This window comes from Nicotiana tomentosiformis, chromosome 4, assembly GCF_000390325.3.
Source record: "Nicotiana tomentosiformis chromosome 4, ASM39032v3, whole genome shotgun sequence".
In the NCBI taxonomy this organism is placed as follows: domain Eukaryota; kingdom Viridiplantae; phylum Streptophyta; class Magnoliopsida; order Solanales; family Solanaceae; genus Nicotiana; species Nicotiana tomentosiformis.
Window position 1 is genome coordinate 21,604,856 of NC_090815.1, and position 25,789 is coordinate 21,630,644.

At 37.7% G+C, this 25,789-nt stretch overlaps 1 protein-coding gene and 1 long non-coding RNA gene across 2 annotated transcripts in view; both read right to left on the minus strand.

Annotated features, from left to right (window-relative positions):
- Nucleotides 1-2,502, minus strand: part of LOC104107399 (defensin J1-2-like) — a 142,191-nt gene extending 139,689 nt beyond the window's left edge. Inside the window, exon 1 of the mRNA XM_070199644.1 lies at nucleotides 2,488-2,502. The gene's annotated coding sequence lies outside the window, so the exon portion shown is untranslated. The remainder of the gene's footprint in view (nucleotides 1-2,487) is intronic.
- A 16,142-nt stretch (nucleotides 2,503-18,644) lies between these two features.
- On the minus strand, nucleotides 18,645-24,904 carry LOC138908903 (uncharacterized). Its single transcript, XR_011415305.1, has 3 exons — nucleotides 21,260-24,904; nucleotides 20,849-20,916; nucleotides 18,645-19,014 (listed from the first exon to the last, which is right to left on the minus strand). It is a non-coding gene; the product is annotated as an uncharacterized lncRNA (long non-coding RNA).
- Nucleotides 24,905-25,789: the final 885 nt, after the last annotated feature.

Sequence of the window (25,789 nt, forward strand, 5' to 3'; positions counted from 1 at the left end):
CCTTGAATTATCACACCACATTCCTTATTTGTCAAGTTTGTATTTTATATAATAACTTGGTGTTATTGTCATTTGGATTTTATGTGAATTACGTGTGTTTGTTGATTTGATATTTTTCTTGGAATTAAATTTATGATGGAATTCTTATCTGCAAATAATTAATAAATAAGTTTAAATTGAGGAGTTAATATAATTATCAAGAATTTGGATTGATTAAGGTGTTGCCCTATACTGAGTATTTTTCACCTCTGTTGATTGTTTTGAGGTTTTATATATGTTTTGTAGAGCCTTGGGCTATTTTGTTGAAGAATTTATTGATTCTGCTACATATTTGGAATTTGGTTTTGGTCAGTGGCAAATTGTGATATGAATTATTGTATTGTGCTGTGGTTTAAACACTCTCCTTGATGTTATTTATGCTTCCTACCTTGCTTGTTAATGATATACATGTGCTTGGTAAGGAAGAGTGTAATGCACGAAGTGTGATGCCGTGCCATTTGAACTATATTATCATGCGAATGAGAGTGTAAAGCACGAAGGGTAATACCGTGCCATTTGAGAGTGTAAAGCACAAAGGGTGATGCCGTGCCATTTGAGAGTGTAAAGCACGAAGGGTGATGCCTTGCCATTTGAGAGTATAAAGCACGAAGGGTAATGCCGTGCTATTTCATTTATATTATCAGGTGAGGATGAGAGTAAAAGCACGAAGGGTGATGTCGTGCAATTATTTTTATATTATCATATATTCATGGCACGAAGGGTGTTTCCGTGCAGGCGAGGACGAGAGACATACATTATATTGTGATATCGTTTTGTTGTGTATACATTCATGCCTTTATCTTGAGATGTTATTGTGCACCTTTGTTTTCTATGCGACTTGTAGTCGTTGTTGCTTCATGTGTGCCTCCACTTTACTTCTTTTATTGTTATTGGCATTTCTCCCACCTAGTTGGTACTGTTATATGTATGCACGGTGAGAAAGATATAAATGCACGAAGGGTGTTACCATGCTAATTGATTTGATCTACATATATGTATTGGGTGAGAATGAGACAAATGCACGAAGGTATTGTCGTGCCATTTGATGTGATACGTTGAACATATTTCTCACGCCAGGAAAGTTAAATGAGGTGTCACAAGGTGACTTTTATTTGAAAGAATTATATTTGAAGGATATTTACTTGAAAGAATTATATTTGAAGGATATTTACTTGAAAGAATTATATTAGAAGGATATTTGTTTGAAAGAATTATATTAGAAAGATATTTACTTGAAAGAAGTATATTTGAAAGATATTTACTTGAAAGAATTATATTGGAAGGATATTTACTTGAAAGAATTATATTAGAAAGATATTTATTTGAAAGAATTATATTAGAAAGATAATTACTTGAAAGAAGTATATTTGAAAGATATTTACTTGAAAGAATTATATTTGAAAGATATTTACTTGAAAGAATTATATTCGAAAGATATTTATTTGAAAGAATTATAATGGAAGGATATTTATTTGAAGGAAATATATTCGAAATATATTTATTGAAAAGGATTATATTCTAGAGACTTTTATTGAAAAACTTATAGATAAAAGACTTGATTAATTGGTTGTACCTGTGTTTATTATTCGTTTGAGTAATATTTTACGGTATTCATGTTGCCTTGCTGTTTAAATCACTAGTTGATTTGTGTTGCTATCACTGCTATTTGGTTTCTATTATTTTGTATATCATATTGCACAGGTTATTAGATTAGTGAGTTTCTTGACTGTACCTCGTCTCTACTCCACTGAGGTTAGTCTTGATACTTACTGGGTACCGACCGTGGTGTACTCATACTACACTTTTACACATTTTTGTGCAGAGCCAGGTATTAAAAATATCGGACTCGGACAGAGTTAGAGTGGGATCGCAAGGATCCAAGGTAGAGCTGCATAGTCGTCATAGTTCCTTGGAGTCTTTCTATTTTATTGTACTGTTATTTATTATTCAAACAGTATTGAATATTCGATCCTTGCGGTCATTTCATGTATTCAGTTAGAGTTCGTGACTCATTACTACCAGTCTTGGGAGGTTCTTAAAATTATTTTCACTTTTGGTTTCGACACGTGTATTAAATTATATCTTTATAAAAAAAGGCTTGAATTATGATTATAATCCCAACACACATAACAACAGTGAAATACCTTCCTTATACCCACATAATATCAACAATGAAATGCCACCCTTATATCCTCAAAATAATAACTCAATTAACACAACAATTTACACGAAATATTATCACGGCAATGTAACAAAATCAATTCATATCACAAGTTGCCCAATGGCGACAACTAATTCCAAGGATATAATAATATCAATTAATTTCACAACAAATAGCCCAAGGCTCCACACAATGTATATAAAACCTCAAAATCAATAAACAGAGATAGAAAATAATCAGCATAGGGAAACGCCTTCATTAATCCAAATTTAGATAATTATATTAACGCTTCTTCTTAAACTTGCTTAATTAATTATTTGCATAGGAAAAATTCATAATGAAATTAAATTCCAAGAAATATCAAACCATCGAACTCACGAAATTCACATAAATATACAAGTAATAATTACATCGAATTGTCGTATAAACACAAGTTCAATAAATGTGATTCGAGGTATGGCAATTAGATGATTAAATATATGCCAACAATTATCCAATTTACTACAAAATATTTCCAAGACTTTAACTCAATAAATTTTGCACATATAAACCCGGGTACGTACTCGTCACCTCGCGTACACGGCTTTTCACATTTCACAAATGGCACATAAGACTCGATGCCTAAGGGGTAATTCCCCCACTCGAGGTTAGGCAAGACACTTACCTTTTTGAAGTTATGCCGATATTCCAAAATTGCCTTCTTGCTTGAATTGACCTCCAGACCGCTCTAATCTATCCAAATTAATTGTACAACTTCATTAAAATTCATCGGAAGCAATTCCGGATAATAATATGTCGACTTAAAAATTTATTCCGAAAAGTCAATGCGGGCCCGCCTCTCGAAACCCAACATAAGTTTCATGAAATCCGAACACCCATTCCGATATGAGTTCAACCATACCAATTTTATCGAATTCCAATAACAAATCATCTTCTAAATCTTCAAATTTCGTTTTTGAAAGATTTTACAAAAATCTTGATTTCTTCCATTTAAATTCGAAATAAATGATGAATATAATCATAGATTCATGAAATATAAACACTTTGGGATATTGGACACTTACCCAAGTCAAAGTCGTGAACAACTCCTCCAAAATCGCCCAAAAATCGAGCTCCAAAATTCCAATCGAAATATGAAAAAATGACCAATTTTGGTCCTTAATGATTCTGCCCAGATTCGCACCTGCGGGCAAATTTGTCGCACCTGCGAGCTCGCTTTTGCGAGAAAATTCTCGCTTCTGCGTCGTCCACTAGCCACTGCCCTCTCGCACCTGCGGAAGAGCTTCCGCTTCGCGGTTACGCAGGTGCGGGAAATTCTTCGCACCTACGACCTCAGTCCTGCCCAGCCAATTGCGCTTCTGCGAGCTTCATCTCGCTTCTGCGATGGTCGCACCTGCGCCCATAGTTCCGCAGGTGCAATTCCAACAGCTGTTGCCATTTTGCAGCAGCTTCCTTCAAGTCCAAATTGCTCCGTTAACCTTCTTAAATCCACCCGAGGCCCCCGGGACCTCAAGAAATTATACCAACATGTCCCAAAATACAATACGAACTTAGTCGAGGCTTCAAACCACTTCAAACAACGCCGAAATTACGAATCGAGCATCGAATAAAATTTTGAGTTTTCAAATCTTTTAACTTCTATATTTTGTGCCGAAACATATCAAATCAATCCGGAATGACCTCAAATTTTGAACACAAGTCATAAATGACGTAATGGAGCTATTCCAATTTCCGGAATCGAAATCCGACCTCGTTATCAAAAATTCACCATTCGGTCGAACTTTTCAAAAATCTTCTATTTTCCAACTTTCGCCAAAATACGTCGAATTGTCCTACTGACTTCCAAATCCAAATCCGAACATACGCCTAAGTCTGAAATCATCATACGAAACTACTGCCATCATCAAAATTCTATTCTGCGGTCGGTTGCTCAAAAGTCAACTCTCCGGTCAACTCTTTCCATTTAAGCTTCTAAATAAGAATTGTTCTTTTAATTAAATTCTGAATCTTCCGAAAATCAAACTCGACCACACCCGCGGGTCATAATACATATTACGAAGCTGCTCAAGACCTTAAGTCATTGAAGGACGTAAATTCTTAAAATGACAACTAGGGTCGTTACATGGAATCTTTCTAAATTTACGTTACACCTATTCTCAATTCTCCATGGACGCTTGGTTAAGCACTTCAGTGCAATTATCAACTCATTACATGAATCCATTTAAAGAAGTTTGCCAACACCTTTGTAAGAAGCCACTAAATTCATATTTTCCATTGTTGGAGTTTGCAACAGTGAAGAAAGAGGGAAAAAAGGCATTGTGCTGCTACTGAATTCACTATAAATTTCTCGAAAAGGTACCATCAATCCTCTATTATGTTTTAATTTTCTTCAGTTTTTTTATTTTATGTTAATTTTTCCTTCCTTTTTTCCCTTGAATATGTCTTCTTCCAATATACCGTAAGAAGGGGAAAGAATCATACTGATTATACATATATATTTTGTCTATTTGCAACAAAGGAAAAAAAAAGGAAAAAGGAAAAGAATGCAAATAATCAAACACACAGAAGATCGAAGAATTGACAATAAACAAAGAATGCACTCAAAGTATAACAATATTCTTAACATATCTTAAGTAAATAAGAAAAGATTATATTAAAGAATGAGTGATGATTAGATACATCATTCAAATAATATAAAGAAAATTATTTATGTAGGTAAAAGGTTTTTGTAATTATATATTGTTTACCCGAAAAATGGATAGAGTTGAATTTATCATAGTTCCAAGGATATGTGGCACAACTTAATACAAATTGCATGGATAAATAGAAATATAAACATGAATTGCGAAGAATGTGAAATAGGTAAGGTTGTAAAGAAAAATGAATCTTAGGACTCAACAAATAGAAACAATTTAAGAAGCCTCAAGAATGATTCTTTACTATGGGAGAATATAGTGTTATTATTACAATGTAAGCCTGGAAAAACCCTCCTCAACAGAAATGGTAATCATGCCCTTTTATAGTGGAGGGACTTCGCTCTAAGCATAATAAAATAAACACTCAGTGGGAGACCCATGATAAATCAGTTTTTCCACAATTTTTGCCAAGATTCTCTCTAGTGGGATTGCAACGGCTTTTGTCTGCGAGCTCGATCTTGCTTAGAGCCCTTAATTTTGGTTTGAACTCGATCTTGACTCGAGCTCCCGGTCTTGGCTCAAGCCCGATTCTGGCTCGAGCTCTCGAATTGATTCAGGGTCAATATTGGTTGGTCTCTGGATTATAAGCATGATAGATTTACTCTGCATCATAGTTCGATTTGGATTCGAGCTCGATAACGATGTCGAACTCGACGTGGATCGGCCCCCCGGGTTCGAGGTTTGAGGTTTGTTTGTTCCATATTTGGAATCTTACTTCGATTGATCATCGTTCGAACTCGATCGGACATGCGAAGGCTGAAATCTATTTCGACCATATACAGATAGTCCTCTCATTCCTCAGAAAGAATGTGGTGAGAAACGATATGATTTCTTAATGGCTCGATCGGACTATAACCTGACGTTTCCATCGGGTTTGACCATGACGTATGTGATAGTTGTTCCGTCGATTTAGTCTTTCAAGGCATTTAATGCATGTCAGCCGGTGGTCGGCCACCGCTGATACTGAACTGCCTTCGCTTGAACCTACAAATAACCCTTTCTTTTGTCGTTTACCACTTTTACATCTTCTATCTTCCAAATTTCTCAAGTCCTTTTTCGTATTCGCTAACTTACCCGTAAATCTGTGATTTCTTTTTGCAAAAGCCCCTCTTCAATTCTACCAAATCTTTGTCACTTTCCTCTATTTCTCACCTTTGAATTCGAAAATGGCGAAAACGGCACAAACCATTTCTAAGAAGGAGAAGGCTTCATCTTCACAATGTGCTGCCGATGATACACCGGCAGAACCACGGCCTGAGGAGTGTGTTCCCGTGGCGTGCGTCCCTACTTCTGATTTTAAGGTCGATAAAGGCTCATCGGTCCCTGGCCGATGTGAACCAGTATCGAGGTACATATGTTCGATAACCGAGAAGCACCTCCAACAGCTAAAGCAAGATTGCAATTGGGATAAAAAAGAAATAATGATTCCTTCTTCTGACGAAGATATCACTTCTTACGTGAAAGGATTTTTGAATGTGTATACTTACCCTTTCACGTTAGGTCCCCTCGATCCCGTTATTATTGACTTTTGTCGTCAATATCAAATAACCCTAGGCCAGGTCCATCTTTCTTTTTGGTGGATCGCTGTCCTGATCCGATATTTCGTGAGCAAAATCGAGGGGATGTCGTTCACCCTCGACCATCTTATCTGATTGTATCGCCCTTAACCTTTTCGAGGAGGGTTAATAAAACTTCAGTGTCGGGCTTCCAAGGCTCTGTTCTCGAGTATTGACAAGGACAGGGATCGGGGTTGGATGGGCAGGTTCGTTTGAGTGAGGACTTCGGACCTGATTCCGACCGAAAAGATACCCTTTCCCGAGGAGTGGAATATGAAACGTAAGTGTGATCCTGATATTGCTTCTATTTTGTTCTTTCATTTCTTTTCCAATCGACACTCTTCTTTTTGTGATGTAGCGGTTTCCTGGATGCCCGGAATAGTTTCCGATCTCAATAACTGGGTACGAGCTCTTGTCTCGACCTCTACATACGCTGAGCGCTCATGGCGCGATTTGTCAAAGGGTCGGTGGGAGGCCAAAAATCATGGTAAGCCCCTTTCTCATACTCTTTAATAGTTCGAGCGAGGTAGTTTTCGAATATCTTAACAAAATTTTCCATATGCAGGTCTGGGTAAAGATGTGGTTTTGAGGCCCTTGTCCAACGAGGAAAAAACCTTGTCCTCTGTCCCAAAGCCGATGAAGGAAAATAAACAGAAAAGAGCCACCGTTCTCGAAGATCCAAAATCGAAGAAGAGGACGGCTCGTAAGCCGAACAAGAATGCCATTCATTTGACCGTGGAATCAGTTCTGCATCTAAGGGATGAAGATGATGAAGAAGAAGAAAACAATGGGTCCGCGCTGGCGGCCCGAACGAAGAGAACCACCGATGCCCCATCGGCTGCTGGATCGATGACGCTTCATGAGGCTCCGCCTCGAACTGAGGATATACCGGAGAAACCTTTGGGTGGAATCCCCGAATTATCGGAGATTGAAGATTCATCTCATCGGAGCCGACGGATGGGGGATATGTCTGAAAGGGCCCTCGAATCCCTTCGAACCGAAGAGAATACTCCAGGTGATTCTTTTGGGACAGCAGCAATCGAAGATTCTCCCACATTTCCCATTTTTTTTCTGAAGGGGTGATTCGGGACGCTCAAGCTCTAGGGGACCTCAATCTAGACAGGCCTCACGATAGAGAGGATCCCTTTCATGACATGCTACCAGTGTCAAGGACGTTGCCGGTACTGGTGATGAACCAGATCTTTTTCATGGGGTGCGGCACGCTTTGAATCAGGTAAGTCTTAAAATTATTTTGTTGGTATTATATTCATGTTTACTTTTCGTTAACTTCGTTTCCTGTTTCTTTTGTAGGCAGTGGCAGTTCATCAAGAAACATGTTCTCGGTCCCAAAACGAGCTGCGTCGATATGAGGCTGACCTTCAATGGGTTACTGATGAGAGGAAATCCCTAATACTTCTCTTAGGGCAGAGACAAGAGGAAATAAAAGACCTCCGAGCTGAGTTGGCCAAGGATTATCGAGATTAGACAACTTGTCTGAGCAGGTAATGATACTTTTAAAAACCTATGGGCTTGATACAGGAAGGATGGCTGATTTTTCGGTCTCACAGTTGTAGCAAAAAATTGAGATGATCGAGAAGCTTCGTGAGGAGATCGACGTGATAAAAGTGGAGTCTTTGCAGTGGAAAGAAGCTATGGACCGCTTTGCTGCAGAGAAAGAAACTGCTCAAGCTCAGTTATCATCGGCCGAAACCTAACTTCAAAGAATGAATCAAAAAGGCCTGGTTCAAGAAAGAAGAATAGAGGAGCTCGAGGCTCGGTTAGCCTCTGTACTTGCAAAGGCCGAATCTGATGCCAACAAGGCAAAGGCCGATGCAGATGCACTCATGGCCGTCTATCAGGCTGATGCTAAAGCTGCCCAGGTCCAAGAAAGAGAGGCAGCCGAGACCGCCGATGCTCGAGCACATTGGGTTGCCAAATTTGCTAAGTGCCGATCTCGAAGGTAAACCCTTGAGGAGATCCATGCTCGTGGTTTCGATCTCACTGAAGAGATAAAAAGGGCCAAAGAACTTGAAGCCGATGTTGAAGCCCTGGTTTTCGATGGCGATGATGATGACAATGATGATTATGATGGGAGTGAGAGCGGATCCGAGAACTAGAGGGGAGCCTGATAGAGAAGAGACCACTCCTGAGGATGACCAGGAAGCTTAGTCCTTAATTTTTATGTTGTAATCAATCATGTAGACTAATTTGTATATAGACAATTTTGCCGACTTGCTTCTTTTTTGTGAAAACATCCATACTTAGTCAAATTTGGACTTCGTAGCCTCTATAATCGAGCGAGAACCTGAAGTGATGTACCCTTTAGGCTTATTAGTTGATACAATGATTCGAACTCGATATAATGTAGCATGTAGGCGTAATGGTCGAGTGAGTGCTTGCTTGAACTCGAAATAAAAGTAGCCCATAGGCTTAGTAGTCGAGTGAATGATTCGAACCCGATGTAATATAGCTCGTAGGCATAATAGTCGAGTGAGTGCTTGCTCGAACTCGAAATAAAAGTAGCCCGTAGGCTTAGTAGTCGAGTGAATGATTCGAACTCAATGTAATACAGCCCGTAGGCGTAATGGTCAAAGCAGCCCATAGGCTTAATGGTTGAGTGAGTGCTTGCTCGAACTCTAAATAAAAGTAGCTCGTAGGCTTAGTAATCGAGTGAATCATTCGAACTCGGTGTAATATAGCCCGTAGGCGTAATAGTCGAGTGAGTGCTTGTCCGAACTCAAAATATAAGTAGCTTGTAGGCTTAGTAGTCGAATGAATGATTCGAACTCGATGTAATACACCCTGTAGGCATAATGGTCAAAGCAGCCTGTAGGCTTAATGTCGAGTGAGTACTTGCTCGAACTCGAAATAAAAGTAGCCCGTAGGTTTAGTAATCGAGTGAATGATTCGAACTCGGTGTAAAATAGCCCGTAGGCGTAATAGTCGAGTGAGTGCTTGCCCGAACTCAAAATAAAAGTAGCCCGTAGGCTTAGTAGTCGAGTGAATGATTCGAACTCAATGTAATAAAGCCCATAGGCGTTATGGTCAAAGCAGCCCATAGGCTTAATGGTTGAGTGAGTGCTTGCTCGAACTCGAAATAAAAGTAGCCTGTAGGCTTAGTAGTCGAGTGAATGATTCGAACTCGGTGTAATATAGCCCGTAGGCATAATAGTCGAGTGAGTGCTTGCCCGAACTCAAAATAAAAGTAGCCCGTAGGTTTAGTAGTCGAGTGAATGATTCGAACTCGATGTAATACAGCCCGTAGGCGTAATGGTCAAAGCAGCCCGTAGGCTTAATGGTCGAGTGAGTGCGTGCTCGAACTCGAAATAAAAGTAGCCTGTAGGCTTAGTAGTCGAGTGAATGATTCGAACTCGGTGTAATATAGTCCGTAGGCATAATAGTCGAGTGAGTGCTGGTTCGAACTCGAAATAAAAGTAGCCCGTAGGCTTAGTAGTCGAGTGAATGATTCGAACTCGATGTAATACAGCCCATAGGCGTAATGGTCAAAGCAACTCGTAGGCTTAATGGTCGAGTGAGTGATTGCTCGAACTCGAAATAAAAGTAGCCCGTAGGCTTAGTAGTCGAGTGAATGATTCGAACTCGGTGTAATATAGCCCATAGGCATAATAGTCGAGTGAGTGCTTGCTCGAACTCGAAATAAAAGTAGCCCGTAGGCTTAGTAGTCGAGTGAATGATTCGAACTCGATGTAATACAACCCGTGGGCATAATAGTCAAAGTAGCCCGTAGGCTTAGTGGTCGAGCGAGTGCTTGCTCGGACTCGATCCTGTTTGTATAATAAATCTTAAACATAGAATATCGGTAAAGAAGAAGGATTTCTTTGCAAGTCATTATACATGTGTTCATGTTTTGCGTCAAGGCTCGGGCCAACTACATAAGCATGGTTCTTTTTGACCATTTGGTTCTTACAACGTTTCATGATAAGACACTGTTTGTCACGAAATAACGAAGTAACTTCCTTTGCACCAAACGTGATAATCATCACAGATGCGTTCAATGAAAAAGCCCCCCAGTATACGAGGTTGATTTTAAAGAGGCCTCGGATACTCGGCAGTAGTATCATTTACGATATATGGCTGGTATCGATCTCTGGTCGACTTTTGCATGGTAGTTCTTTTCGTAACGGACCTAGAAATCAACTGGTCATCCTCGACTCTTATTTTGGATTGATATCGATTGTGCACATCGGTCCAAGTGATAGCTGGGTACTCGATCAGATTTTGCTTCAGCCGCCGTGAAGCCATTGAGCTCCGCTCGTTTAGGCCTTGAGTGAAAGCTTGAACAACCCAATCGTCTGTGACTGGTGGCAGATCCATTCATTCCATTTGAAAACGGGATACGAACTCTCTTAGCATCTCGTTATCCTTTTGTATTACCTTGAACAGGTCCTATTTTTTGGTTTCGACCTTTATGGCTCCGGCATATGCTTTTACGAAGTAATCTGCAAGCATAGCAAATAGAGTTAGATGGTAAATTATTATACCATACCATTGCCCCCTTTGACAGGGTTTCACCGAATTCTTTCAACAATACAGATTCGATCTCATCATCTTCCAAATCATTGCCCTTGATGGCGCACGAGTAAGAAGTGACGTGCTCGTTGGGGTAGGTCGTTTCGTTATATTTGGGTATTTCGGGCATACGAAATTTTTTGGGGATTGGTTTTGGGGCTACACTCGAGGAAAAAGGCTTTTGAATGAATTTTTTCGAATCTAGCCATTTTATCATTGGTGGAGCTCCCGGGATCTGATCAACCCTGGAATTATATGTTTCTACTTTTTTATCGTTGGCTTCAACTCGTTTTGTGAGTTCCTCGAGCAATTTAGTAATTTCGGGGGTAGTCCCTGATTCTTGCTCATTTGACTTCACTATGGCTGGTTCCGTTCTGTGGGTGATTTCTCGAAGCGGATTGGACTCCGGCCTGCTTTGTACCTGAGTTTGGCTCTGCAACTGAGATATCGCTATTTGCTAGGCTTGTAACATCTCGAAGATCATCTGTAAGCTGACTCCGATCTCCTCCACGTTATGGGTGTCTCGAGCTACGGATCGAGTACTGCCCCGAATGCTTTTTTCGGTTCGGAACGTTGGTTCGCCTCAAGAGCCACTTGTGAATTGACATCTAGCAGTACTTCGACTTGAGTTTCGGTGACATAGTTAATTCGCCTTCCGGCCCTGGGTGTCAAGTTGTTGGTTTCATCTTGAAGGCCGGCTTCGTGGTCGATAGGTAAAACCATCAATCAAGGGTTTGTCATTGCTGATTTGAAGTTGTAAACTAGTGCGTATTGTAGATTTGTATCAAACAACCACTGTTACCCTTGGTCCCACGGTGGGCGCCAAACTGTTTACCCGAAAAATGGATAGAGTTGAATTTATACATAGTTCCAAGGATATGTGGCACAATTTAATACAAATTGCATGGATAAATAGAAATATAAACATGGATTGCGAAGAATGTGAAATAGGTAAGGTTGTAAAGAAAAATGAATCTTAGGACTCAACAAATAGAAACAATTTAAGAAGCCTCCAAGAATGATTCTTTACTATGGGAGAATATAGTGTTATTATTACAATATAAGCCTGGAAAAAACCCTCCTCAACAGAAATAGTAACCATGCCCTTTTATAGTGGAGGGACTTCGCTCTAAGCATAATAAAATAAACATTCAGTGGGAGACCCATGATAAATCAGGTTTTTCACAATTTCTGCCAAGATTCTCTCTAGTGGGATTACAACGAGTTTTGTCTGCGAGCTCGATCTTGCTTAGAGCCCTCGATTTTGGTTTGAGCTCGATCTTGACTCGAGCTCCCGGTCTTGGCTCAAGCCCGATTCTGGATCGAGCTCTCGAATTGATTCAGGGTCAATGTTGGTTGGTCTCTAGATTATAAGCATGATAGATTTACTCTGCATCATAGTTCGATTTGGATTCGAGCTCGACAACGATGTCGAACTCGACTTGGATCGCCCCCCGGGTTCGAGGTTTGTTTATTCCATTTTTGGAATCTTACTTCGATTGATCATCGTTCGAACTCGATCGGACATGCTAAGGCCGAAATCTATTTCGACCGTATACATATACTTTTTGTCAGACGCAACATGTGAAAAGACAATGACTTAGAAGTTTATGAGATTTCGGCGCTTATGCTTTGAATATCTTCAAGTTTCTTTTAACTTCATATTCCTCTTCCTCCTATTGCACTTATTTGCATCATCTAAATGAACACATGTGTACAATTTGATTGAAGTATTTAAAAATAGTTCAAAAGCATTTTGTTTCACAAACTACTTATTTGCTCGAACTTAATGATTCGACCTTTCAACTTTTTGTATAGAATTTGATTAGCTTGGTTAGCTTCAATGTTTATTTGTGGAATTTTTTAACTTCACTTGCAGATTTTGTTGATCATATGTAACAATTTCAAAATACAGATTATATTAATGGTAGTATCTAACGATTACAACTCAACGAAGTAGAACAACAGTAATGGAAATACAAAATGCAGAAGCTAAGTAATATAGAATAGAACCAAAGAAAGGGATGAGAAGCTAAACTCAGAATTGAGGAGGAGAGGACTCAGACATTTTTCTCAACAGTATTCGCATGCCCTGTATACCCCCTGGATCCCAAATATAACTCCCCGATATTCTATTCGGTTGTTTAATCCTTGGGCTTTCTCTTAAATTAGGTCCTGGCCTAATAATCCTAACTGGATCAGTCTTGTTCACAACAATATTCCCCTCCTCAAAAAGAACCTTATCCTCAAGGTGCGAGTTAGGAACACTGCTAGCAAGACGTCCCACACCAAATATTGGCCCGATGTAAGCGAGCATTGAGCCTACAGCAGGAATGGAGTGCATATACAAGTCTTTCAAACAACACGAGAAAATATCCATTGCGCATAGAAAGGTGATTGTTGCAGATTCTGCCATTACAAGCAAGGGCCTATCTTTTGAGATGCTTGGTTCTCTGTCTATACTCTTAGTACTGGCATGATAAGAAAGTAGAGGGCTAACAAGTGATTTTGTCAAGAAGCCAATGACCAGTGTACTAATGAGCATAACAATAGTTGTAAGGGTATATAGAAAAAGAGCCATATCTTGATAAAGAATCTCCAACATACAAATAATTTCCATTGCCGAGAATATTTGTCACGATCCAAAATCTCACCACAGGCGTCGTGATAGCACCTAGTCTCTAAGACTATGTAAGCCGATTTCTATTACATTTTAAAGCCATTTTTTTAAAAATTAAAATCTAACAGCGGAAATAATTGCAATACACAACCTCCCAAGACTGGTAGTAATGAGTCACGAACTCTAACTGAATACATGGAATGATCACGAGGACCGAATATACAATACTGTTTGATTACAAATTAACAGTACAGTGAAATGAAAAGACTCCAAGGGACTGCGACGGCCAAGCAACTCTATCTTGAATCCTTATGATCGCGCTTTAACTCTGCTCAAGTCCGATATCTTCAATACCTGGCTCTGCACAAAAATGTGTAGAAGTGTAGTATGAGTACGCCACAGTCGGTACCCAGTAAGTATGAAGACTAACCTCAATGGAGTAGAGACGAGGTACAGTCAAGACACTCACTAGTCTAATAACCCGTGCAATATAATATACAAAATAATAGGAAACAAATAACAATAGGACAACATGGAACAACCAGTGATATGCACAGCAGACAACAAGAATATCATTAATATCACTCAACAATTAATAAACACAAGTACACCCAATTAAATCAAGTTCTTCAAATAAATGCCTTTCGCATATAATTCTTTCAGGTAACTCTTTTTCAAATATAATTTTCTCAAATAATTATTTTTCAAATATAATTCTTTCAATAAATCTTTTCAAATATAATTTCCTCAAATAAATATCAATCAAATAAAATTGTTTCATATAATACTTTCAAAGTAAAAATCCTTCCAAATAAATATTTTGAATATAATTCTTTCAATTAAAAAATTACTATGTGACACCTCATTTCATAATCATAAAAATACGGGTCTCAGCCCATTTTTATATTTTTCGTAAATACGGGTCTCAGCCCATTTTTATATTTTCACGGCACCTCGTGCCCATAATTAAATCATCATATTTTCCCGACACTTCGTGCCCTCATTTCATATCACAACTACACGGATAATTCACGTGCCAATTATCATTATCATTTCATCACAGCACCTCGTGTCCACATTTCATATCACAACTGCACGAACAATTCACGTGCCAAATATTCTCATTATTTACTCACGGCACCTCGTGCCCACATTTCATTTTATAATCTGCCTGGCAATAGCCACAGGCTCTCAATTTCAACATAAATCAAATTGTTATCAATTTACCAACAACAAGATAAGTTGCACAAGGTATAGAAATAAACACAAGAAAATCACAACATCACATGAAAATTATCAACAATGAAATGCTACCCTTATATCCTCAAAATAATAACTCAATTAACACAATAATTTACACGAAATATTATCACGACAACATAACAAAATCAATTCATATCACAATTTGTCCAATGGCAACAACCAATTCCAAGGATATAATAAAGTTAATTAATTTCACAACAAATAGCCCAAGGCTCCACACAATGTATATAAAACCTCAAAATCAATCAACAGAGATAGAAAATAATCAGCATAGGGCAACGCCTTCATTAATTCAAATTTAGATAATTATATTAACACTTCTTCTTAAACTTACTTAATTAATTATTTGCATAGAAAAAATTCATAATAAAATTAAATTCCAAGAAATATCAAACCATCGAACTCACGGAATTCACATAAATATATAAGTAATAATTACATCGAATTGTCGTATAAACACAAGTTCAATAAATGTGATTCGAGGTATGGTAATTAGATGATTAAATATATGCCAACAATTATCCAATTTACTACACAATATTCCCCAGACTTTAACTCAATAAATTTTACACATATAAGCCCGGGTACGTACTCGTCACCTCGCGTACACGGCTTTTCATATTTCACAAATGATACATAAGACTCGATGCCTAAGGGGTAATTCTCCCACTCGAGGTTAGGTAAGACACTTACCTTTTTGAAGTTATGCCGATATTCCAAATTTGCCTTCTTGCTTGAATTGACCTCCGGACCCGCTCAAATCTATCCAAATTAGTTGTATAACTTCATTTAAATTCATCGAAAATAATTTCGGATAATAATACGTCGACTTAAAATTTTATTCCAAAAAATTAAAAGTCAATGCGGGGCCCGCCTCTCGAAATCTGACATAATTTTTATGAAATCCGAACATTCATTCCGATACGAGTTCAACCATACCAATTTTATCGAATTCCAATAGCAAATCATCTTCTAAATCTTGAAATTTCGTTTTTGGAAGATTTTGCAAAAATCTTAATTTGTTCTATTTAAATCCGAAATAAATGATGAATAAAATCATAGATTCATGAAATATAAACACTTTGGGATATAGGACACTTACCCAAGTCAAAGTCATGAACAACTCCTCCAAAATCGCCCAAAAGCCGAGCTCCAAAATCCCAATCGAAATATGGAAAAATGACCAATTTTGGTCCTTAATGATTCTGTCCAGATTCGCACCTGCGGGCAAATTTGTCGCACCTGCGAGCTCGCTTCTGCGTCGTCCACTAGCAACCGTCCTCTCGCACCTGCGGAAGAGCTTCCGCTTCTACGGTTACGCAGGTGCGGGAAATTCTTCGCACCTGCAACCTCAGTCCTGCCCAGCCAATTGCGCTTCTGCGAGCTTCATCTCGCTTCTGCGATAGTCACACCTGCTCCCATAGTTCCGCAGGTGCGATTCCAACAGTTGTTGCCATTTTCCAGCAGCTTCTTTCAAGTCCAAAATGCTCCGTTAACCTTCTTAAATCTACCCGAGACCCCCGGGACCTCAACCAAATATACCAACATGTTCCAAAATACAATACAACCTTAGTCGAGGCTTCAAACCACGTCAAACAACGCCGAAATTATGAATCGAGCATCGAATAAAATTTTGAGTTTTCAAATCTTCCAACTTCTATATTTTGCGCCGAAACGTATCAAATCAATCCGAATGACTTCAAATTTTGAACACAAGTCATAAATGGCGTAATGGAGCTATTTCAATTTCCGGAATCGAAATCCGACCTCGTTATCAAAAATTCACTATTCGGTTGGACTTTCCAAAAATCTTCGATTTTTTAACTTTCGCCAAAATACGTCGAATTGTCCTACTGACTTCCAAATCCAAATCCGAATATACGCCTAAGACTGAAATCTTCATACGAAACTATTGCCATCATCGAAATTCTATTCTGGGGTCAGTTGCTCAAAAGTCAACTCTCCGGTCAACTCTTTCCATTTAAGCTTCTAAATAGGAATTGTTCTTTTAATTAAATTCTGAATCTTCCGAAAATCAAACTCGACCACACCCGCGGGTCATAATACATATTACGAAGCTGTTCAAGACCTTAAGTCACTAAAGGACGTAAATTCTTAAAATGACAACTCGGGTCGTTACATGGAATCTTTCTAAATTTACGTTACACCTATTCTCAATTCTCCATGGACGCTTGGTTAAGCACTTCAGTGCAATTATCAACTCATTACATGAATCCATTTAAAGAAGTTTGCCAACACCTTTGTAAGAAGCCACTAAATTCATATTTTCCATTGTTGGAGTTTGCAACAGTGAAGAAAGAGGGAAAAAAGGCATTGTGCTGCTACTGAATTCACTATAAATTTCTCGAAAAGGTACCATCAATCCTCTATTATATTTTAATTTTCTTCAGTTTTTTTATTTTATGTTAATTTTTCCTTCCTTTTTTCCCTTGAATATGTCTTCTTCCAATATACCGTAAGAAGGGGAAAGAATCATACTGATTATACATATATATTTTGTCTATTTGCAACAAAGGAAAAAAAAAGGAAAAAGGAAAAGAATGCAAATAATCAAACACACAGAAGATCGAAGAATTGACAATAAACAAAGAATGCACTCAAAGTATAACAATATTCTTAACATATCTTAAGTAAATAAGAAAAGAAAATATTAAAGAATGAGTGATGATTAGATACATCATTCAAGTAATAAAAAGAAAATTATTTATGTAGGTAAAAGGTTTTTGTAATTATATACTTTTTGTTAGACGCAACATGTGAAAAGACAATGACTTTTAGAAGTTTATGAGATTTCGGCGCTTATGCTTTGAATATCTTCAAGTTTCTTTTAACTTCATATTTCTCTTCCTCCTATTGCACTTATTTGCATCATTTAAATGAACACGTGGGTACAATTTGATTGAAGTATTTAAATATAGTTCAAAAGCATTTTGTTTCACAAACTACTTATTTGCTCGAACTTAATGATTCGACCTTTCAACTTTTTGTATAGAATTTGATTAGCTTGGTTAGCTTCAATGTTTATTTGTGGAATTTTTTAACTTCACTTGCAGATTTTGTTGATTATCTGTAACAATTTCAAAATACAGATTATATTGATGGTAGTATCTAACGATTACAACTCAACGAAGTAGAACAATAGTAATGGAAATACAAAATGCAGAAGCTAAGTAATATAGAATAGAACCAAAGAAAGGAATGAGAAGCTAGACTCAGAATTGAGGAGGAGAGGACTCAGACATTTTTTTCAACAGTATTCGCATGCCCTGCATACCCCCTGGATCCCAAATATAACTCCCCGATATTCTATTCGATTTTTTAATCCTTGGGCTTTCTCTTAAATTAGGTCCTGGCCCAATAGTCCTAACTGGACCGGTCTTGTTCACAATAATATTCCCCTCCTCAAAAAGAACCTTGTCCTCAAGGTTCGAGTTAGGAACACGGCTAGCAAGACGTCCCACACCAAATATTGGCCCGATGTAAGCGAGCATTGAGCCTCCAGTAGGAATGGAGTGCATATACAAGTCTTTCAAACAACATGAGAAAACATCCATTGCGCATAGAAAGGTAATTGTTGCAGATTCTGCCATTACAAGGGCCTATCTTTTGAGATGCTTGGTTCTCTGTCTATACTCTTAGTACTGTCACGATAAGAAAGTAGAGGGCTAACAAGTGATTTGGTCAAGAAGCCAAAGACCAGTGTACTAATGAGCATAACAATAGTTGTAAGGGTATATAGAAAAAGAGCCATATCTTGATAAAGAACCTGCAACATACAAATAATTTCCATTGCCGAGAATATTTGTCACGATCCAAAATCCCACCACATGCGTCGTGATGGCACCTAGTTTCTAAGATTAGGTAAGCCGATTTCCATTACATTTTGAAATTATTTTTTTTTTGAATTAAATCTAACAGCGAAAATAATTACAATACACAACCTCCCAAGACTGGTAGTAATGAGTCACGAACTCTAACTGAATACATGGAATGATCACTAGTACCGAATATACAATACTGTTTGATTACAAATTATCAGTACAATGAAATAAAAAGACTACAAGGGACTGCGACGGCCAAGCAACTCTACCTTGAATCCTTATGATCGTGCTTTAACTCTGCTCAAGTCTGATATCTTCAATACCTGACTCTGCACAAAAATGTGCAGAAGTGTAGTATGAGTACGCCACGGTCGGTACCCAATAAGTATTAAGACTAACCTCAATGGAGTAGAGCGAGGTACAGTCAAAACACTCACTAGTTTAATAACTTGTGCAATATAATATACAAAATAATAGGAAACAAATAACAATAGGACAACATGGAACAACCAGTGATATGCACAGCAGACAACAAGAATACCATTAATATCACTCAACAATTAATAAACACAAGTACACCCAATTAAATTAACTCTTTCAAATAAATGTCTCACATATAATTCTTCCAGATAACTCTCTTTCAAATATAATTTTCTCAAATAATTATTTTTCAAATATAATTCTTTCAATAAATTTTTTCAAATACAATTTCCTCAAATAAATATCTTTCAAATAAAATTCTTTCATATAATACTTTCAAATTAAAAATCTTTCCAAATAAATATTTTGAATATAATTCTTTCAATTAAAAAGTTATTATGTGACACCTCATTTCATAATCATAAAAACACGGGTCTCAGCCCATTTTTATATTTTTTGTAAACACGGGTCTCAGCCCATTTTCATATTTCCACGGTACCTCGTGCCCATAATTAAATCATCATATTTTTCTGGCACCTCGTGCCCTCATTTCATATCACAACTGCACGGACAATTCACGTACTAATTATCATTATCATTTTATCACAGCACCTCGTGCCCACATTTCATATCACAACTGCACGAACAATTCACGTGCCAAATATTCTCATTATTTACTCACGGCACCTCATGCCCACATTTCATTTTATAATCCGCCTGGCAATAGCCACAGGCTCTCAATTTCAACATAAATCAGATTGTTATCAATTTATCAACACCAAGACAAGTTGCACAAGGTATAGAAATAAATACAAGAAAATCACATCACATGAAAATTATCAACACCACAACCCCACATCATCACATATCGTCCCTGACAATAGCCACCCTTATCGCTCCTATTGCCACCCTTATCGCTCCGCCCAAACAATATCAATAGCCACCCTTATCGCTCCTATTGCCACCCTTATCGCTCCTATAGCCACCCTTATCGCTCCGCCCAGACAATATTTCAACAAACACAACAATAGTGAAATGCCACCCATATACCCATATAATATCAACGGTGAAATGCCACCCTTATCTCCCCAAAATAGTAACTCACACAACACAATAATTTACATAGAAAATTAACACGACAATATAATAAAATCAATTCATATCATAATTTGCCTAATGGCCACAACCAAATTCCAAAGATATAACAAAATCAATTACTTTCACAACAAATAGCCCAAGGCTCCACACAATTTATATAACACCCAAAAATAATCAATTGAGATAGAAATTACTCAGCATAAAGCAAAACCTTCATTAATGCAAATTTAGATAATTATATTAACACTTATTCTTAAGCTTGCTTAAATTAATTATTTGCATAAGAAGATGCATATTGGAATTAATTTCCAAGAAATATTAAACCAACAATACTCACGAAATATCATAAATATTTCAAGTAGCAATCACATCAAATAATCATATAAAAACAAATTCAACAATAAGGATTTAGGCATGGCAAACAGATGATTTAATAATTTTCCACAATTTCTCAATTTACTACGCAATAATGCCTAAGACTTTATTTCAATGAATTTTGCGCGTATAAGCCCGAGTACGTACTTGTCACCTCGCGTACACGGCTTTTCACATTTCACAAATGGCAGATAAGACTCAATGCCTAAGGGGTAATTCGTCCACTCGAGGTTAAGCAAGACACTTACCTTTTTGAAGTTAGGCTGATATTCCAAAATAGCCTTCTTGCTTGAATTGGCCTCCGGATAGCTCAAATCTATCCAAATTAATTGTATAACTTCATTAAAATTCATCGGAAACAATTCCGGATAATAATACGTCGACTTAAAATTTTATTCCAAAAAGTCAACAAAAGTGAACGCGGGGCCCGCCCCTCGGAACCAGACATAATTTTCATGAAATACGAACACACATTCCGATACGAGTTCAACCATACCAATTTTATCGAATTCTAATAACAACTCGACCACCAAATCTTAAATTTTTATTTTTGGAAGATTTTGTAAAAATCTTGATTTCTTCCATTTAAATCCGAATTAAACGATGAATATAATCATAGATTCATGAAATATAATCACTTTAGGATATAGAACACTTACCCCAGTCGAAGTCGTGAAGAAATCCTCAAAATCGCCCAAAAATCGAGCTCCAAAAATCCCAATCGAAAATGAAGAAATGACATATTTTCAATCCTTAAGTTTCTGCCCAGGTTCGCATTTACAGACAAAAACTTCACATTTGCGAATGGACAGTACCTCACATGAACAGTTTTTTCGCAATTGCGAATAAACAATGTTTTCGCAATTGCCGTAAATGGTTTGCAATTGCGAATGAACAGTGTTTTTGCAATTGCCATAAATTGTTCGCAATTGCGAATGAACAGTGTTTTCACAATTGCCATAAATGGTTCGGAATTGTGAATGAACAGTGTTTCACAAGAAACCAGCAAACTCAAACTTCTCAGAAATGATCTGAAACCACCCTGAAACTCATCTGAAACCTCCAGGACACAAACTATATATGAATTTCAATCATAAAACATGCTACGGATCTGCTCGCGCACTCAAAACACTGAAAGGAGGTCATCTTGACCCGATATTTACCATGGTCAAACTCCCAAATTTCTTAACTTTACTAGTCTTTCAACCAATGATCCAAAAATACACCTAAGCCCCTCGGGACCCGTCAAATCATACCAACAAGTCCTAAAACATCATACGAACTTAATCGAAACTTCAAATTACATCGAACAATGCTAGAACCATGAATCATACCCCAATTCAAGCTTAATGAAACTAAGAAATTTCAACTTCTACATTTAATGCCGAAACCTATCAAATCACGTCCGATTGACCTCAAATTTTGCACACAAGTCATAAATGACATAACCGACCTATATAAATTTTCTGAACTAGATTCCGACCCCGATATCAAAAAGTCAACTCCAAACTTCCCAAAAATTTTATTTTCGCCATTTCAAGCCAAATTCCACTACGGACTTTCAAATAATTTTTCGGACACGCTCATACGTCCAAAATCACCGTACAGAGCTATTGGAACCATGAGAATTTGAATCCGAGATCGTTTACTCAAAAATCAACTCTCCGGTCAACTCTTTCCATTTATGCTTCTAAATAAAGATTGTTCTTTTAATTTAATTCTGAATCTTCAGTAAATCAAACTCAACCACACCCGCGGGTCATAATACATATTGTGAAACTGCTCGAGACCTTAAGTCACTGAACGGGGAGTTAATTCTTAAAACGACAAGTCGGGTCGTTACAATATTGCTCCAATATCTGCCACCACCACAGATTCAAAATATTGTAACACCCCAACATCACCTATAGTAACAATATAAGTATACCAACTTTTTCTTCCAACAAACAAATGAATGATAAGTCCACGTAAACAAATCATGGGGGACCAGTTGTTGGCATACACGACTTTAACTAAATGCTCATCACCATTTCTTTCTACTATTTCCACAGGCCCGCGAACACTAGTTTGAATCTCGTCAAATTGCGCATCATAGTTCTGGAACCCAATAACAGCATCAAGCAGTGCAATATGATTCATTCCAACAAGCACCATGTAACAAATCTCAGTTTCGCAATCAAGAGTAGTACTGAAATCATGTTGTGAAACTATTGACCATGTGAAGTTCTCCACCAAAACTTTATGTTTAACATCCAAATATTCATCTAAGACTAGTGTATATTCTTCCCTTGCAATTGAAGGACATGTGGATGCAATGTAGCCATAGACAACATACAGCCCATTGGACAAGGTGTGACTACCTACAATTATAAAATAAGACCACAAAGGTTCAACTGGAACCAATACCAAGTCATTTTCTGTTGAGTGCAAGCTAAAACAAGAAAGCGTTAAAGCTTCAACTTGAGAATCATCACTGTTACTTTTAAATGCCTTCATTAATATGTCCCTAGTCTCTGAACCAGCAATTTGAATGTGAATGATTTCATAGGTATTGTAGAGAGAGAAAATAAGGGAGGGACGATGAAAAAAATAAATTCCCAAGTTACCCATGTCTTTAGGATCCAATGCACAGGCATCAAGCAAGACTTGGCACCCATCTTTATATGTCACTCATGCAGTGATAAGAGAACACAAACAGTTCCATCTTCTTTCTTTCCTTTTTCTGGTTATTCTTTTCTAAGTAAATATCAAAGAGATTAAAAATTGAAGAAGTAGCAATTACCAATGTAAAATCAATAGAAAAATGGAGAAATACATACGCCATTGCCATCCTGGATCCCACACATGAGTCATAGAGTTAGAAACCACATACTCTGAATAGAATCTTAGAGTTAAGGTCTTGGAATTTATCCTTGGTGCCGTGATAATGTGATTTCTAAGAGGGCTCAACTCAATTTCTAGCTCAGTCATAGTTTGGTTGGTAAGAGATTGAAGACTTGGAACCTGAGACTTGATAATATACTCCAAATGTTTCGACAGGATTTTCTTAAGATGTTCTGTATCCGTCCTGTGAGCGAGATGCCGTAAGATTGGGCAAAAATGCTCTGGAACCAATTCTTGTTCGATATTTGCAGCTTCCTTGATTAGGCTAGCAGCAGTCAGCTGCTGTTGAACCGCAGGAACTGAGCCTTCGACTAGCACCTTCACATCGCTCTCCTCCTTGGACTTTCCATCCTTGAAGGTAGACTCCATAGGTGTTATAGGGAGTAAGGTAGTTACGTTTGAAAGACAACTAATGTTGACTACTTGGCCGTTGGTGTTCCCCGAAATTTCCTGTGCCAAACGACCAACATCCATGCTATGCTTACGATCGATCTCCTTTTCAAACATTTCATCGAACACCTTGCATGCTTCCGTTTTGCCTCTGTAGGAGGCTAAAATAGCCTCAAAACGACTCTGGTACTCAGACACAGTAGTTGTTTGTCGGAGCTTCGCCAAGCGTCCTTTGACTGATTCTAGTCCCTTTTGACGGAAACGAATTCGCACCTTCGCAATAAAATATTCCCAATCCACCAGTTGCTTATTCTGGAAGAGCCATCGGTACCAGTCTAAAGCTTCTCCATCGAGATAGGACGAGGCGAAAAGTAACTTGTTGTTTTCTGAAATTCCATAGAATGCACAGTATCGTTCAGCCTGAGAAATCCAGGACTCTGGATTCTCGTCACAGAATCGTCGGAATTCCACCGGAGTGGGCTTACTTGTCGCAAGGTTTCCAACTAACTCATGTAGCAGTGAACGAATTTCATCCAAATCCTTAGATCATTAATCCTTCGTGACCTTAATTGAATCGCCGATAGTCTGAAATATTTGGTCCTCGATTGAACACCTCTTCATGAAAGTACCAATGTAACAACTTAATACAGATTATATTGATGGTAGTATCTAACCATTACAACTCAACGAAATAGAACAATAGTAATGAAAAACAAAATGCAAAAGTAAGTAAGATAGAATAGAACCAAAGAAAGGAATGAGAAGTTAGACTCGTAACGAGGACTCAGACATTTTTCTGAACAGTATTCGCATGCCTACATATCACTGGATCCCAAATATAACTGCCCGATATTATATTTGATCGTTTAGTCCTTGGGCTTTCTCTTAAATTAGATCCTGGCTCAATAATCCTAACTGGATTAGTCTTATTCACAACATCATCTACTTGCAAACCGTAGGGTATGAGAAATTTGTGTGCAATCCCAAAATGTTTCGCTCTTAATTTAATATCTCTCTTTGAATCTAAGTGCTTTATATTTTAGTTATTCGTGGTCGAATATTGGCACAACATGAGTCTATCTTTAGATTATAAATTGTCAAAAATAGTTAAAAGATTCTTATTTTTCCTTGAGTTAAAAGTTATATAATATTTGAAGAGTTGATGCAATCTCTTTACTTTCTAACTGAACAAAAGTTTCAACTTTTCAATTTATCATATTACACTTTTATTTTATTTTACACTTTCACGTAATGTCTATGAGGTTTTAAAAAACAATTTACTTATTAGAAATAATATACACGCGCAACGCGCGTACCTTAAGATTAGTGATCTAAAAAATCTAAGGAAAGATAAAGAATAATTTGAGAAGGATATAAAAGTTAATTTAGCCAAGTAACTCTTATAATTAATACTATTAAGTACTTTTCTTGATAAATATATAAAAATCTTAGAAAACAAATAATAAGGACTGAGTGCAACAATAAAGGAAGCTTCAGACCAAATTTGTAAGGAAAAAGACCAAAAGGAGGGGAGGGGGGAGGGGGAGGGGAGGGAAGGGTGGTTGGGGAAGAAGAACGAAGATATGATCGATGACTTCTGAACCAATCGGCAAGTGTAATTCAATTCGAGAAAGAAAAGTAGGGAAAGTGGAGTGTGATCTATGATTTAAAAGGCAGAATTGGAACTTGCCCAGGGCTCGTCCCAGGTGGAGCACTCATAAAACGCCCCTAGACTTATGTGTGGGGCTAGTTTCGTGAGACTTACGTCTCGACTGTCGGGGCTTACGCCCTGGACTCGCCCAACGCCCAGCGTACTGGACTCGCCTAATAGAACTTTATGCAATTGTGTGTAACTAACCTTGTAAATCCTCAAAGTTTCTTAATAAATCGTTGACTATTCACAATTACTTTTTTCT